Here is a 16217-nt window from a genome sequence, read left to right on the forward strand (position 1 = left end):
TTGTATGGACTGATGCCAAGTAAAGTGAACAGATCCAGAACATTGTACAAAGGTAGCAGCAACATTGGACAATGATCAACTATGAATGACTTAGCTCTTTTCAGTAGTACAATCTTTAATTGTGTGTGTGTGTGTGTGTGTGTGTGTGTGTGTGTGTGTGTGTATTTTCCTTTTGGTCTATTTCTTTCACAACTGATTAATATGGAAATATGTTTTAGATGATTGTACATATATGACCTTTACAAAATTGCTTACTATTTTAGGGAGGGTGGAGAAAAAAGAGAAAATTTGGAACTCAAAATTTCTTTAAATGCTCACTTTGGCAAAAAATATCTAAAGTTGGAATAATACAGAGGAGATTAGCATAGCCTTTGCAAAGAAAGATGCAAATTTGTGAATTGCTTCGTATCTTTTGTTTGAATATGGATTTATTTTTCTGCAATTTTTCTTCAGTTTTTTATGCAAACGGGTGTTTGTTTTGTTTCACAATGTGTCTACTATGGAAATGCTTTTTTTATGACTACATATGTATTAGTATAGTGATTTTTATTACCTTCTCAATGAGGCATTGGGGAGGAAGGGAGAGAATTCTGAAATTAAAAATGAATGTTAAAATTGTTTTTATATGTAATTGGGGTAAAATATTGAAAACATTAAAAATGATTGTTAAGACAGTCTTTACATGTAATTAGAAAAAATAAAATACTATTAAAACGAAGTTAAAAATAATTTCTTGAGGGGGCAGCTAGGTGGTACAGTGGATAGAGCACAGGCCCTGGAGTCAGTAGTACCTGAGTTTAAATCCGGCCTCAGACACTTAATAATTACCTAGCTGTGTGGCCTTGGGCAAGCCACTAAACCCCATTGCCTTGTAAAAAACAAAAACAACCTAAAAAAAATTTCTTGAAATAGTAGTCCAGCAATTATTATATTCTCTCCTCAATCTATTCTCTAGATCAGTTGTTTTTCTAATGAGATGTTTCACGTTCTTTTTTACTTTTTATTCTTTTGATTTTATTTGATTATTTCTTAATGATATTATGTCATTAACTTCCTCTTGCCCAATTCTAGTTTTTAAGAATTATTTTCTTCGAATCTCCTTTTCCAGTTGGTTGACCTTTTAAATAATTTTTTTGTATTCTTATTTACCCTTCAGTTTCCCTCAACTTCTTTTATTTGATTTTTGTTTGTTTGTTTTTAGGTTTTTTTGCAAGGCAGATGGGCTTAAGTGGCTTGCCCAAGGCCACACAGCTAGGTAATTATTAAGTGTCTGAGGTCGGATTTGAACTCAGGTACTCCTAACTCCGGGGCCCTGCACCTAGCTGCCCCCCATTTGATTTTTTTTTAATGTTATTTTTTTTCAATTGTAGGAAAATATAATTTTTCTTATTTTATTTTTAAGTCTTTTTCAGTCCCTCCCAAGAACTTTTTGGGCTTGTGACCATTTGAATTTTTTTTTAATTTTATAGTTTTCCCCCCCAATCTTGCTTCCCTCCCCCATCCCTCAAAGAAGGCAGTCTGATAGTCTTTACATTGTTTCTATGCCATACACTGTTCAAAATTGAATATGTTGAGAAAAAAATCATATCCTTAAGGAAAAATAAAATATAAGAGAGTAAATATACATATACATAAGATAACTTTTTAAAATTAAGGGTGATGGTCTTTGATCTTTGTTTAAACTCCACAATTTTTTCTTTGGATACAGATGACATTCTCCATCGTAGATAACCCAAAATTATCCCTGATTATTGTACTGGTACTGAGCAAGTTCATTAACCCCATTAACCCCAAGTTGCTGTTAGGGTGTACAGTGTTTTTCTGGTTCTGTTCATCTCGCTTAGCATCTGTTCATGCAAATCCTTCCAGGCTTTCCTGAATTCCCATCCCTCTTGGTTTCTAATAGAAAAATAATGTTCCATAACATACATATACCACAATTTGTTCAGCCATTCTCCAATTGATAGACATTCATTCAATTTCTAATTCTTTGCCACCACAAACAGAGCTATGAATATTTTTGTACAGGCTTGTGACCATTTGACATTTTTCTTTGAAGTGACAATATTATTATTATTACTATTCTTAGTAACTTATTACTAAAGTCAAATTCTGGTCCTGAGCCTTGGGTGATGACACCTCAGGCATCAGGTTTTTTTGGTGTGGTTTTTCTGAACTCTGTCTGGAGGGCTGACCTCAGACATTCATCTCTTTCCCTGAGCCATGGCTAGGACCACTAGCCATTCTGTCATAACAAATGTTCTTGCTCTCTGCAGTCCCTTCTGTTACAAACTTCAGTTCATCCCTCTGCCCTGGAGTATATGGGCTTGTCCCTCCTCACCCACAGTTCAGAACTATGCCTGCTCAGCACAATTGGGCCAGGCATCCTGAGTAATCTGAGGTTCTTTCAATCTTCTCCTGCTTAGCTGTTTGAATCCCACTACATCCCTGAGATAGAAGTGAGGTAGAAGTTCCTGAAGCCAAGGCTGCTGCTTCCCCCTTACTCCACCTGTCCCCAGGGTTTGCTTGGGGGTGTTTGTCCTTAAGTGGGTCAAACCTTTTCCCTTGGAGGTTGAGTCTTTCCTAAGGTCCTCTCAAGTTATCTTAGTTCAACTGCTTTTAATTATTTCTACTACTTCAAGTTCACTTTGAGGTAATATTTTATCTTGTTTGTGGAAGAAATTTGGAGAGCCTGGTATTTCATCTTTTATTCCACCATCTTCCCCATCTACATTATTCCTTAAAAAAAACATTGTATACCTTAGTTTAACCATCCCCCAATTGATGGGAGTCAAGTATGTTTCCAATTCTTTGCTACCATAAAATATAAGCCTTTGAATGTTTTCATATATACAAAATCTACTTTTCTGTCTCTGGTTTCCTTGAGGTATATGCTTTGCAGTAAGATAAGAATAAACACTTTTAGCTGAACATATAAAATAAGAAGTTCCATTGATCCATTTTACAAGATGGTCACACATGATTAATGGAACAGAATACCTACCAAGATAACGTGCCTAATGAGTGCATATATTCCTTGCATGATAACGATTAGTGCCTTACATATCGTTTGGTTAACATTTTAAAGGTTTAATTGATAACCTTGTAGAGATATTTCTTTAAATTCAAAAGGGTTTCTGACTTCTGGCACTGAGATTTGCAAAATTATGAAAGTCAGTCTCCACCGAATTCCTGAATATTAGGTCATCTTTTCAGGGAAGACCAAATTGCACATATCAACTTAAACCTCTGATAAGTTTCTGGGATCAAGTTAGCATGGATCTTAGATAATTTTATACCTTGTATCTTGTATTTTATGGAGGGTTCTTATTTCTTGCTTTGAAGGATTGAATAGAATGGAATAGGTGTAAAGAAACTGGGCATCCAAAGGTATAACCACTCTTGTACTGGGTTAGCAGTCAAGGTCAGGATGTTCTTGATTTCTCAAGCAATGATTGCCTGGATGCTTAGTCTGTGGAAAGATCTGCCCATTAGACCTGTGGAGTCCTTTGAAACTAATTCAAATATCAAATTTGTAATACCAGCTCTACAGATGATCCAGTTGGGATAGCAGATAAAGATTTAAGCCATCTGTAGGCAGTTTGAAGATTCATAAGCCAATCTGCATTTTCATTTAATGGCAGCCAATATAGATGATTAATAAGTCGTAAGCTTTTTCTTTCCTGTGGATTTTTTTTCCTTTTTTTTGAAAGGAAGATCTTTCTCATCATGTAGGAAATCATTTGGGACTACTTAAGATAATCTCGATTTCATTGCTCAGCTGAAAACCATATGGAGTGGGAATGAGAATCCCAATATAAAAGTGTATGGAAAATGAAGTCAGCAAAGGTTGATTTTCATGACCAGAAATGTGGAAATAGATAATAGGAGGCCTCTATAGGAGATAAGAGGCTTGGTGCTACTATCATTTAAACATTTTTTTGGTATGGTAGACTACATTTATATAAAAATGATCTAGATAGAGGTTTCAGTATATCAGGGTACAGTTTTCTGTTTCTGGAATTTCTTTATCTACATTTCCTGCACCTTCATTTTTCGCTTACTTTCACTTTTTCTCTGCCTGGCCCCACTCCTCACTAATTTAGTACCAGTTATCTCTACAGCCACCATGTCTAGCAGTCAGTTCCTCAAGATTGTTCTAAGAGGAAGCATTGGTAAGGAAAGTGGAATATATGTGTATGCGTATATACACATGTATATTTGTAAAATGTGGGGGGGTAAGGTCTTGCTTCAAGTCTCATACCTGCTTCAGCTACAAAAGCAATGGTTTCCGATTATCTTCTCTATGTAGTCATCACATAGCTAGTGGCCAGGACTAGGCTATATTCCTAAGGCACAAAAAGACTGGGAATTCACTTTTTCTAAATCTTAACATTTAGAAAGGACCTTAGATAACATCCAAGTCCAAACTCCTCATTTTCCAGGTAAGGAAACTTCAGGGCCAGGGGAATTGAAATGATTTACCCAAGGTCATATGGTAAGTAGCTAAGTCATGTCTAATACCTGACTTTGATTTCTTGTTCATAGCTCTTTCCACTGCACCAAAATTTCTTACACTATGGAATCTTCTTGGAGACTGGAAGTGAGGGCAGCTAGGTGACTAAGTAGACAGAGCACTGGACCCAGAGTCAGGAAGATCTGATTCAAATCTATCCTCAGACATTTATTAGCTTGTGATCCAGGGTGAATCCCTTCACTCAGTTTCTTCATCTATAAAATGAGCCAGAAAAAGAAACCATGAACTTCTTTAGTATCTTTGCCAAGAAAATCCCAAATGCAATCATGAAGAATCCTGTATAACTGAACAGCAACAAAAGGTTCAAAGTGCATCTTGTGGAAGGAAGGGGTTAGGAGACAGGACAGTCTGAAGAGGTATCAAGTGTATCTCTATCTCTATCTCTATCTCTATCTCTATCTCTATCTCTATCTCTATCATCTCTATCTCTATATCATCTATATCTATATCTATATCTCTATATCTATATATCTATATATCTATCTATGTTTACTTTTTGACCTAGAAGATCTATTATAAAATCATTAAAACCAACTTGAAAGGAGACAATATTATGTAATAGAGTACCTAAATAGGAATCAGGATTTTTGTTGCTGTTCAGTTCTTTAACTGTGTCTGACTCTTAGTGACCTTTGGATCATATTATCCTTGGGGTTTTTCTTGGTATAGATATGATACTGGTTTGTCATTTCCTTTTTCAGTGGATTAAGGCAAAGAGAGTTTAAATGACATTCCCCATGTCATATAGCCAGTAAGAGTCTAAGGCCAGATTTGAATTCAGGTCTTTTACTGACTCCAGACTCAGTGCTCTATCCACTGACCCATCTAGCTGCCTCTACAGGAATCAGGATTCCTTCATTCTTTCTTTTGTAAACATTCTTCTTTTCATTCTTCTTTAAAATCTCATTATAGTTTTCATAATGAATTTAACTATCATAATATGCTGATAACTTTTAATTCTACATGTCCATCACAAAACTCTCTTGAGCTTTAGTGCCACAACAACAATTGCCTGTGGTCACTTCCACCTTGATGTCTCATCAATAACTCAAATTCAACATTGTTTAAATAGGTCCATCCTTGGGTATAAATTCATAAGGATTCTATCTTGTCAGGGATCTCTCTTCTTTGTACAGTAGATTCAGCTATAATTGCTCTGTATCTGGAAGAAAATTCCTCTTTTGAATTTATAGGGTTTTAAAATTGAAAATGTCTAGTGAAAGTGACTAATCTCTTCTCTTTCTGCTTATGTGAAACTCTGTGGATTCTATATCTTGGGTTTCTCTTAAATATGTCCCAATTCCACATCCTGCCCCCCCCACTTCAGTTCATGCCCCAATCACCTCTCATATTGATGATCCTTTCCCAAGTAGGTGAACAGTCAGATCTATAAAAACTATGATCCCAGAATTCTCAAGTACCTCAGGGGCACATTCTGGGGCCAAAGACCACAATCTCGTGAGAATCTACTAAATATTTCTATGTAGACTGATTGCCATTTCAGTTGAATTTTGTAAAGATGATTTGTATTCATTCACAGCCTAGCTTGAATATGCAAATCATATGGAGCACAGAACAAAACAGGATGCTATTAATAAGATTATGCTTTTTATGTACAACCTAAACAGGATTCCCTTTTGGTCAGTGGGTTTTATTCTTCCACATAAGGAAACAAATGTTTGATTCTACAGAGCTTTGTGGAATTTTAGAGATTTTTGTCTCCTTCAGTTTTAGATTTTATATTCTTTTCAGAGTCCCTCCAGCAAGGGAGCTTCCCTGATAGATTGTGGAGTTATTTAAATTCTTTAGGGATAGCCATTCTTACCAGCAGGATATGGAGAATGATTCAGAGAAGGAAACTGAGAAGAAATGGTCAGAAGATGTAAGAGGAGAAACGGGGGAATTGTCAAAAGAACCCTATGCTGAAAGAGAAGTTAGTAGAGTCAAGAGCTGTGGAGAGGTCAGTTATTGGATTTATCCATTAAGAGATTGCTAGTAGACAAGTCTGAATCACACGAACAACAAGGTGGCAGATGAGATATTTTCTCTGATCCCTACAACCTCTCAGATCTCTCCAAAACAAATTATGCACCCTAGATAAAGCAACTTCAACTGTCTCCAAGGTCTAGGATACCCAGAATCCAAAAGGTTAAAAATGAAAACAAAAACCCAGAATGATGCTCACTGAGCCTTGTATTCACTTAGCTCTCCTCCATTTCCTATGCTACAGGCAACTAGGCTACTAGAAAAGCCAAGGACATGAGAGGCTGATATCAAGTTCCTCCCCCACCCCTTCTTTTCAGTTCATGGCTGCAAAAGTTCAGAGTTCTACAATCAGCTCAAATACCATCCTTCAGGTGAAAAGTGGACTTGGAATTGCAGTATGGCATTATCAGTGTTAAAAAGCTCTGGAGGTGCTAGGGAAAACAGGCTATGACCTCTTGAGGTTGTCAGAGGGAGTGGTTAGGACATCAGGATAGACAATGTGTGTGTGTGTGTGTGTGTGTGTGTGTGTGTGTGTGTGTGTGTGTGTGTGTGTGTGTGTGGTGGTGGTGGTGGTGGTGATAGTGGTGGAAGAGTATTGAACATAGCTAGGGCCAGTTATTACCACTCGAAAGTCAGCTGGGACAGAGACAGGCTCATAAACCAAGTGAGAAGAGACTGAGATGCGTTGAGATCCAGCCCCCAAGGAAACCACAATTAGAAGAGAGGGAGTCAAGAAAATTCAGGGGAAGCAAAGACTGGAAGTTCCAAAGATTTCAGGAAAAAGAAAACTCAAAGATCTTGCACATAAACCAATAATAGAAAAAACAAATTATAGGGATATGACTTCCATTTAGTAAATGTGTTCAGGTACTTGAATATTGCCTGAAAAAAGTAAAATAGAGAAAAATGATTCAACAATTGATAAGATGGAAGATCCTTATGGAATCTGAGAACATGGAACAACAACATACTGTTCCTGAATGGATTAAAAAAGAAATGAGGATTATGACAGCAGAATTTATATTCTACAAAGCAAAAGTAATGAGCAGAATAGAAAAACTTGAATTGCAAACCCTGCTAAAGAAACAAAAGAGAATAATAGATTGGGAATACAAATACAAATAGATGAAGGATAATCTGGAAGAAGAGAAACAAAAAGTCAACAATATTAAAAAATATATACTCACTATGCAAGTAAAATATTGATTTTGAAGATAAAATGCACAGAAACAATACATCTCCCAGAAGATGACAACAGGACATAGCACCTTCACACCATAATGAAAGAAATAAGAGAAGAGAATTGTCCGATTTTTTGAATATGAAATTCCAATTGTTAGAATTCTAGAAAAAATCCTAGACTATAAATTTCAAGACATAGTGATTAAATTTAACAATTCATTTCAGGGGATAACTAGGTGGTGAAGTGAATAGAGCAGTAGCCCCAGAGTCAGGAGGACCTCAGTTCAAATTTGGCCTCAGACACTTAATAATTACCTAGCTGTGTGACCTTGGGCAAGTTGCTTAACCCCACTGCCTTGCAAAAAGAAACCCAACCTAAACCCCCCAAAACAATTAATTTCAGAAATAATAAGTTCTGCAAGCTATCAAGAGAAAGACCTTCAAATATGAAGTAAAGTATATTTGAATAACATAAGAAATCTGCACCCACTAGAAAAAGGAAGAAGGAATGGAATGATATCTTTCTTTCAAAGAACAATGAATATAAGGATTGAACCCCAATCTCTCTTTTTTGCTCAATAATAAAATAGTTTGAAACATTTTAAGAAATAAAATGAGAACTAAAGAGATTATTTGTTTCTCCAACACTCTAAGCAATAGAAGTGCAGGAGAAGGGAATACATACAGCAGTCAGGGACAGCAACATCAAAAACTAGTAAGAATATATGAAAAACAAAGCCCAAGAGGTAGAAATAGAAAGAGAAATTCCATTTAAAGTAACTGTAGACAACATTAAATATTTGGGAATCCACCTCCCAAGGCAAATGCAGAAACTGAATGGACACAATTACAAAGCACTTCTCACCCAAAAAGGTCAGATCTAAACAAGTGAAAAAAATGTCAATTGCTTATGATTAGGTCTAGCTAATATAATAAAAGTGACAATTCTACCCAAAATTAATTATTCAGTGCCATACCAATCAAAATGCCAAATAATTATTTTACTGTGTTAGAAAAAATAGTAACAAGAGTCCTCTGGAGCAACAAAAGGACAAGAATATCAAAGGAACTGATGAAAAAAAATGTAAAGCAAGGTGGCCTAGCTTTATTAGAGCTAAAACTATATTATAAAGCAGCTGTCATCAAAACTGCCTGCTTAGCTGTATGTCACTTAACCTCTTGCCTTGCAAAAATAAAACAAAAAAAAACTGCCTAGTACTGGTTAAGAAATAGAGTAATGAATCAGTGGATTAGGATAGATTCAAAAGAAACAGTAGTAAATGACTACAGTAATCTACTATTTAATAAACCCAAAGCTATCAGCTTCTGGGATAAGAACTCACTATTTGACAAAAATTGTTGGGAAAACTGGAAAATAGTATGGCAAAAATTAGGCTTAGATCCACATCTCACTCCCTATACCAAAATAAGGTCAAAATAGGTACAGGATTAGACATAAAGAGTGACACCATAGATCAGTTAACAAACTAAGAAATATTCTACTTGTCAGATCTATGGAAAGGGGAGAAATTTATAACCTAGCAAGAAAGAGTATATTATAAATTGCAAAATGGATGATTTTGACTATATTAAAATTAAAAGTTGTTGCATTAATAAAACCAATGCTGCCAAAATTAGAAAGAAAACAGAAAGCTGGGAAACAATTTTCCTCCTGGGGTTCTGATAAGATAAGGTTACAAGTCATTCCCCAATTGATAAATGGTCAAAGGATATGGACAGTTTTTAATTGAAGAAATTAAAGCTATATATTACCATATGAAAAAATGTTCCAAATCATTATTGATTAGAGAAATGCAAATTAAAGCAACTATGAGGTATCACCCCACACCTATCAGATTGGCTAAGATGACAAAAGGAAAATGACCAATATTGAGAGGTTGTGGGAGGACTGGGACATTGATTCATTGCTGGTGGAATTGTGAACAGATCCACTCATTCTGGACAGCAATATGGAACTATGCCCAAAGAACAATAAAACTGTTCATACCCTTTGACCCAGCAATTCCATTCTAGGTCTATATCCAGAAGAAATCATAAAAAATTGGGAAAAGTCCCACATGTTCCAAAATATTCATAGCAGCTCTTTTTTGTAGTGGCAAAGAATTGGAAATTGAAGGGGATGCCCATCAATTGGGGAAAATGACTGAACAAATTATGGTATACAAAATATTATGGAATACTATTGTTCAGACTCTAGAGAAGCATGGAATGACTTACAGGATCTGATGCAGAGTGAAGGAGTAGAACCAAGAGAACTATGTACACATTAATAAAAACATTGTGAGTTAATCAACCTTGATGGATGCAGCTCCTCTCAACAGTTCAGAGAGCTAGGACAACTCTATTAGACCAAATATGGACAATGCTATCTCCAGAAGAAGAAAAACAAAACAAAACAATAACCAAAACCTCTGATGAACACTACATTCACTTTTTAAAAAAATTTTCCTATGTATTTCTTTCCTATCCCATAATTTTCTTTCTTTTCCTTTAATTCTAATTCCTCTTACCAAAAATGACTAATCTGTAAACATGTTTAACAGAATGAGTATGTACAATATTCACCTGACTGATCACGAATGAGGGGAAGGTGCCAGAAGGGAGGGTGGAAGGAAATTATGTAACTTAAAATATGTATATGCATATGGATGAATGTTGAAAAATTTTCATAACATTGTATATGGAAAAATAAAATATCAATTTAAAAAACTAGTAAGAGACTTTTTTCTAAATGTATACAAGGAGATGGGGTGAAAGCAGAAAACTGGTGGCAGTAAAAGGGAAGGGATTGACAGGAGACACTATGGATAAAACCTAATGACACTGTTTTTGTGGGACTGCATTACATGTAAAGGGACATAAAAGGGAAGGAGGGGAGCAAATCGATTTTAAAGATTGATTGTTGTGCCAGGATCTAATCAACCGCTAGCAATGAGGTGAATGTAAATCCTGTGATTTCAAAAAAAGACAAAGCTACAAGGGAATGAGGGAGAAGGAAGAAGGAAGTGATGAAAAGGGGAGTAAGGAAGGAAGTCTTTACTTTGGAGAGGAAAAAGAGGACTTCATTGATGAATGCTCCTATGGGTGAAGAGATATGAAGACCTTCCATTTGACTGAGGTCCTTGGGGATTTGTTGCTGGAAAAATTTACTTGTCTGGGAGAGGAGAGTTGGAACCCCCCCCCCCCAGGATAATTGGCACCTGGAGGAATGGGAGAGTATGAATCCAGGGAAGAGATTTCCCAGGCAAATGCAGGAGGAAAAGATTAAAAAGAGAATAAAAAGAGAAAGTAGAGATCAGTGGGAGGTTGGGAATGGGGGTGAGGGTGGGATAATGTCCTTTCTAATACCTGCAATAATTGACTTTGTTTTGGGAAAAAAGGAATATATGTGATAAACCTTATAAGTCAGTGACAGAAAGAACTTTAAGGGGAGAACCTAGAATGGATACCTTAGAAACTGATAATATGAAAACTAAAGAGGAAAAGAGAAAGAAACATCATTTTAGGAATCATGAATCAGATAACGAGTATCTAGAGGAAATAGAAAGAAAAATTGTATAATGAAGGAGAGAAATCATTTTTTGAAAAGACACAAAAATGAAATTTAAAAACCTCATAAACAGGACTAGCTGAAGGAGAGAAGAGAAAGAGGAAATCTACTTGACTAACTGAGAAGGAAAAAATGGGAAGAAATATATACCAGATAAAAGCAGTAGAGGACAAGGAACTAATAAACAAAACACTAAAGGAAAAGGGTTAACAAACAAGAAGGCATCTAGGGTGAAAGAAAGAGAGGCAGTAGGAACAGGACCACTTACAAAAAGATTAAAGTAAAGTAACTGAAGGAACAGACTGCTGTGTTTACAGCAGGAGAGGGAAAAAATCTTAACTTGGAATAAAAACAGTTTTAGAGACAGATGGAGGAAAATATAAGCCTAACTCATAATTTTAAATGTGAATGGATTTAAACAATCCAATAAAATGTAAAAGAGTGACAGATTGGATGAGAAAACAAAATCCTACAATCTGTTGCTTACAAGAAACACATTTGAAAACAAAGACATACACAAAATAAAACTGAGGGGATAGAAAAAAAGTTTAGAGTACATCAATTGAATCTCCCAAAGCAGGGATTGTCTATGCCATTAGACAAAGCAAAAACAAATATTCAAAATAAAAAGGTGTAAACTGAAAAGGAACATAGAAAACATCAATATCAGTTAGAAACTTAAATATATTCTCCGAATACTTTAGCATTTAAATTCATAAAGGAAACATTAGTTGAGATTCAAGAAGACAGATTATAACACAGTAGTGACAGGAAACTTTAATATCTCTCTATCAATTTTGATTAAGTCTAATAGAAAGCTAAACAAAAGGGAAAATATGGAAGAGAGATCACTGGGAACCTTCAAGAGAGTAGTTTCAGTTGAGTTATGGGTTGGAACATTGATTGCAAGCCTTTGAGAAGTGAACAGATTGTTAGAAAGTGGTATGTAGTATTGATTCTTTATTTCTAGGAGTTTAACAAAGAATGAGAGCTAAGAAATTTCATTTTTGACATTATGGTAAGGTTTGAAGAGACCTGAGCATTCTTTTTTTATTTTTATTTTATTTTTGCAAGGCAATGGGGTTAAGTGACTTGCCCAAGGTCATAACACCTAAGTATTAAGTGTCTGAGATCAAATTTGAACTCAAGTCCTCCTGATTCCAGGGCTGGTGCTCTATCCACTGCCTCACCTAGCTGCCCCCTTGACTTGGGCATTCTTGTAAGGAGTGAGAAGGAGTCAGTAGCTAAGAAAAGTTTATATGGGAGAGAGAAAAGTTATGCAGCAAAAAAGAGGAAATTAGATTAAGTATACAAGTAGTTGATTGGATCTTAGCAAAGAGAAAGATCACCTATTCTTCAGAGATTGGAGCATAAATTGTGGCCCTAAATAATTCTTGATTCCTAGCCTATCTCTGAGCCTTGGTCTCTCAAATAATTTTGGCAATTCCACATAGCAAAGAAGTCAGGATAGGATTTTTACCTCCAAACCCCATTATGTTCCTGAGCTATCAACTCAGGAGCAATACTCAAAAAAAGAGTCAGGTGACACAGGTAGGACTGTTAGAGTTGATAAATTTTGCTCTATTTCCCACCAACAAATAAAATTGCTGTACTTCTTATAATTGTTTGTTAAATTAAATCAACTACATCCTATTAAGTCCTAAAATTCTAAATGCTTTCTACCTATCCTTGTCCAGGGTTCCATGTAGGAGACAAAAAAAAATACCCAAGGGAACCTTTATAACAAAGTAAAGAATATTGGATCAATGGGTGTAGGTTGTGTAGCAGAATTCTGTGTCCAATTTCTTTTCCCTGGGACTTTTAAAGAGTAGGGTTAACCATTAGTTAGATGTATTATAGTAAAGAGGGGAATTGGATCTGATATTTCCAATCTTTTCAATAGGCAGACCATCCATGATACTTTATAAACAAAATGTTTGACTTTCATGATTTAGATCATAGGGTCATAGATTTAGATCTGGGAGGGACATTGGTAGTCATCCAGTCTAACTGTCACAAATAAAATCTGCAGTATCTGAGAAAATAAAGGTTTGAATTCTGAGTATTTTAGCAAGGTGTGCAGTTGCACAACAAATTGGAACAAGGACCTCCCAGCAGGTGTTGGACCTGTAAGATGGATTTTGCACAAATTTTATATATTACAAGAAAACAATAAATAGGATATAAACCAGAATGTAAGAGTAGATAATCTGAAACCTTATTGGATGAAAGATTAGGGATTTCTAAATTGGGAGGGGGAAAGTTAATTTCAATACTTTCCAAGAGTTGGGAGGGGTAAAGCAAAAAATGAAACTTAAGACTCAAGATGGAACCAGTTTGGTTCACACAGTTCCTACAATTCGCCCCTTTGATTCTTGATGGGGAGAAGTCCATACCACCCTGTCATGGATCACTTATCTACAAGTTGTATTTATAGTTTGGTATATGTTCAATATCAGAATTGCATGCTATTGAGAGCTCCTTTTTCTGAGTTGCCTTATTTTCCAAGATGAAGCCCCCCCCTTGTGTTAACATAATTTGCTACTTTTAACTTTAACTAAACTCTCGGTGTGCGCTTGAAGTTGAATCAGTTATAAATCTGACTCTAGCTAGTTTGACCAGACTGATAAACTTTGTAGCTTCCATCTTTTCAGATAAGTAGAATATCCTCCCTCTGTGATTTGATGTTCCCAAACCCTTCTACTCCCTTTTATTCCCCCTCCCCTATTGCCCTCTTCATCATTCCATGTCACTCCTATTTGGAAGAGCATTGCTCTCCACTCCTCCCATGAAATCTCTATTTTTTTTTTTTTGCCATAAACCATAAATACTGTATTGTGGGCTCCTTTGTACTTGGTAGGAGTCCTCACATGCATGTGCCTTTTTTTATTTTAGATTTTGGCAAGGCAAATTGGGTTAAGTGGCTTGCCCAGGGCCACACAGCTAGGTACTTATTAAGTGTCTGAGGCCATATTTGAACCCAGGTACTCCTGACTTCAGAACCGGTGCTTTATCTACTGTGCCACCTAGCCACCCTGTGTGCCTTTCTTTTGCATTAAATAAAGTTATTACTCTTATTTTGTGAAGTTGTGATTTTGGTTAATAGCACCAACAAAAGACCATTGTGAATCACCCTCTTACTTGGCTTAGAACAAGAGCTAGAATAATGATCATCAATATTAAATAACATTAAGTCTCCTTGTAACCTAGTAACCCACTCCCAATGTTTATTTAATTAGCACATTTCATCTTGAGTCCCAGCTGTCCTATGTAGTCATCTGGTCCTTGGAAATATATTCTTTAGGATATTCTGGAATAATCTTCATTTTCAGAACAGCGCTGGAGGGCTTTGCTTCTTTAATTCCAAATCACTAGAGATTCCTAGGTAACTGTACTAAAATCTGCCAGTAACAAGAATCAATATAATTTAGTACAACCTTTTAAATTTAGTGAAACCACTTTAAGTCTTATGCTTTGGCTCCTAATAACAGAGCTATAAGAACACCAAATTAGAAACCCACAATTCATCTGAAACTTGAAAGAATTTCAATTTTTATATTACTTGCAATTTCTACCTTGCTCTATACTTTGCACCTGATATGGACAGTTCTGTCAACAGGATGAAGAATCTAAAAATAATCCATGAGGGCTTCTTTTTCTTTTTTTAAAATTTTATTTTATTTTTCCAATTACATACAAAGATAGCTTTCATTTACAAATTTATGAGTCCCACATTTTTTCTACCACCCTCTCTTCCTTTCCTTCTCATGGCAGCAAATAATCTGGAAAAAGTTGCACAGGTACAATCATGTTTCTGTTTTTGTTTTTTTGCAAGGCAAGGAGGTTAAGTGACTTGCCCAAGGTCACACAACGAGGTAATTATTAAGTGTTTAAGGCTGCACTTGAACTCAGGTCCTGCTTTCTCCAGGGCGGGTGCTCTATCCACTGTACCACCTAGCTGCCCCTATAATGGTGTTTCACATATTTCCATATTGGTCATGTGAAAGAGGAATTAGAACCAAGGGGAAAAAAGCCATGAGAAAGAAAGAAAAAATTTAACTATGTTGTTCTGCATTCAGATTCCATAGTTTTTCCTCTGGATGTGGATGGCATTGTCCTTAACAGGTCTCTAAGCATTATCTAGTTGCATCCCTTATAAATGATCATCTCATGATGTTGTTAATGTGTGCTCTTGATTCTGCTCCTTTCCCTGGACATCAAATCATGCAAGTCTTTAAATGCTTCTCTCTATTCCAGTCATTCCCCAATTTCCTTCAATTTCCAGTTCTTTGCCATAGCAAAAAGAGCTGCTATAAATATTTTGGAACCTGTGGTCCTTTCCACTTTTATATTATCTCTTTGGGATATAGACTTAGTGGTGGTATGGCTGGATCAAAGGCTGTGCACAGTTTTATTGCCCTTTGGGCATTATTTCACATTGCTCTCCAGAACAATTCACAACTCCACCAACAGTGCATAAGAGCCCCAACTTTCCCACATCCTTTCCAACATTGACCATTTTCCTCTTTTGTCATCTTAGTCAATCTGATAGGTGTGAGGTGATACCTCATTGTTTTAATTTGCATTTCTCTAATTAATAATGATCTGGAGCATTTTCTTCAATTTCTTCATCTGAAAACTGCTTGTTCATATCCTTTAACCACCTATCAATTGGAGAATGACTTGTAATCTTACAAATTTGATTCAGTTCTTTATTTATTTTAGGAATGAGTTCTTTATCAGAAACATAAGTTATGAAAATTGTCTCCCAGCTTTCTGCATTCCTTCTAATCTTGGCTGCATTGGTTTTATTTGTACAAAATCTTTTTAATTTAATATAGTCAAAATCATACATTTTGCAACTTATAATATTCTCTGTTTCTTGTTTTAGGAGGCCTTTTTTTTCTTAAAACATGATTTGACTTTCTTTAACGTAAGTGA

At 35.8% G+C, this 16217-nt stretch overlaps 1 pseudogene; it reads left to right on the plus strand.

The window, feature by feature from the left end:
• The first annotated feature begins 317 nt into the window (after positions 1 to 317).
• Positions 318 to 413, plus strand: LOC141490304 (U6 spliceosomal RNA; annotated as a pseudogene).
• The last annotated feature ends 15804 nt before the right edge of the window (positions 414 to 16217 follow it).

Source organism: Macrotis lagotis, chromosome 5 (assembly GCF_037893015.1).
Source record: "Macrotis lagotis isolate mMagLag1 chromosome 5, bilby.v1.9.chrom.fasta, whole genome shotgun sequence".
In the NCBI taxonomy this organism is placed as follows: Eukaryota; Metazoa; Chordata; class Mammalia; order Peramelemorphia; family Peramelidae; genus Macrotis; species Macrotis lagotis.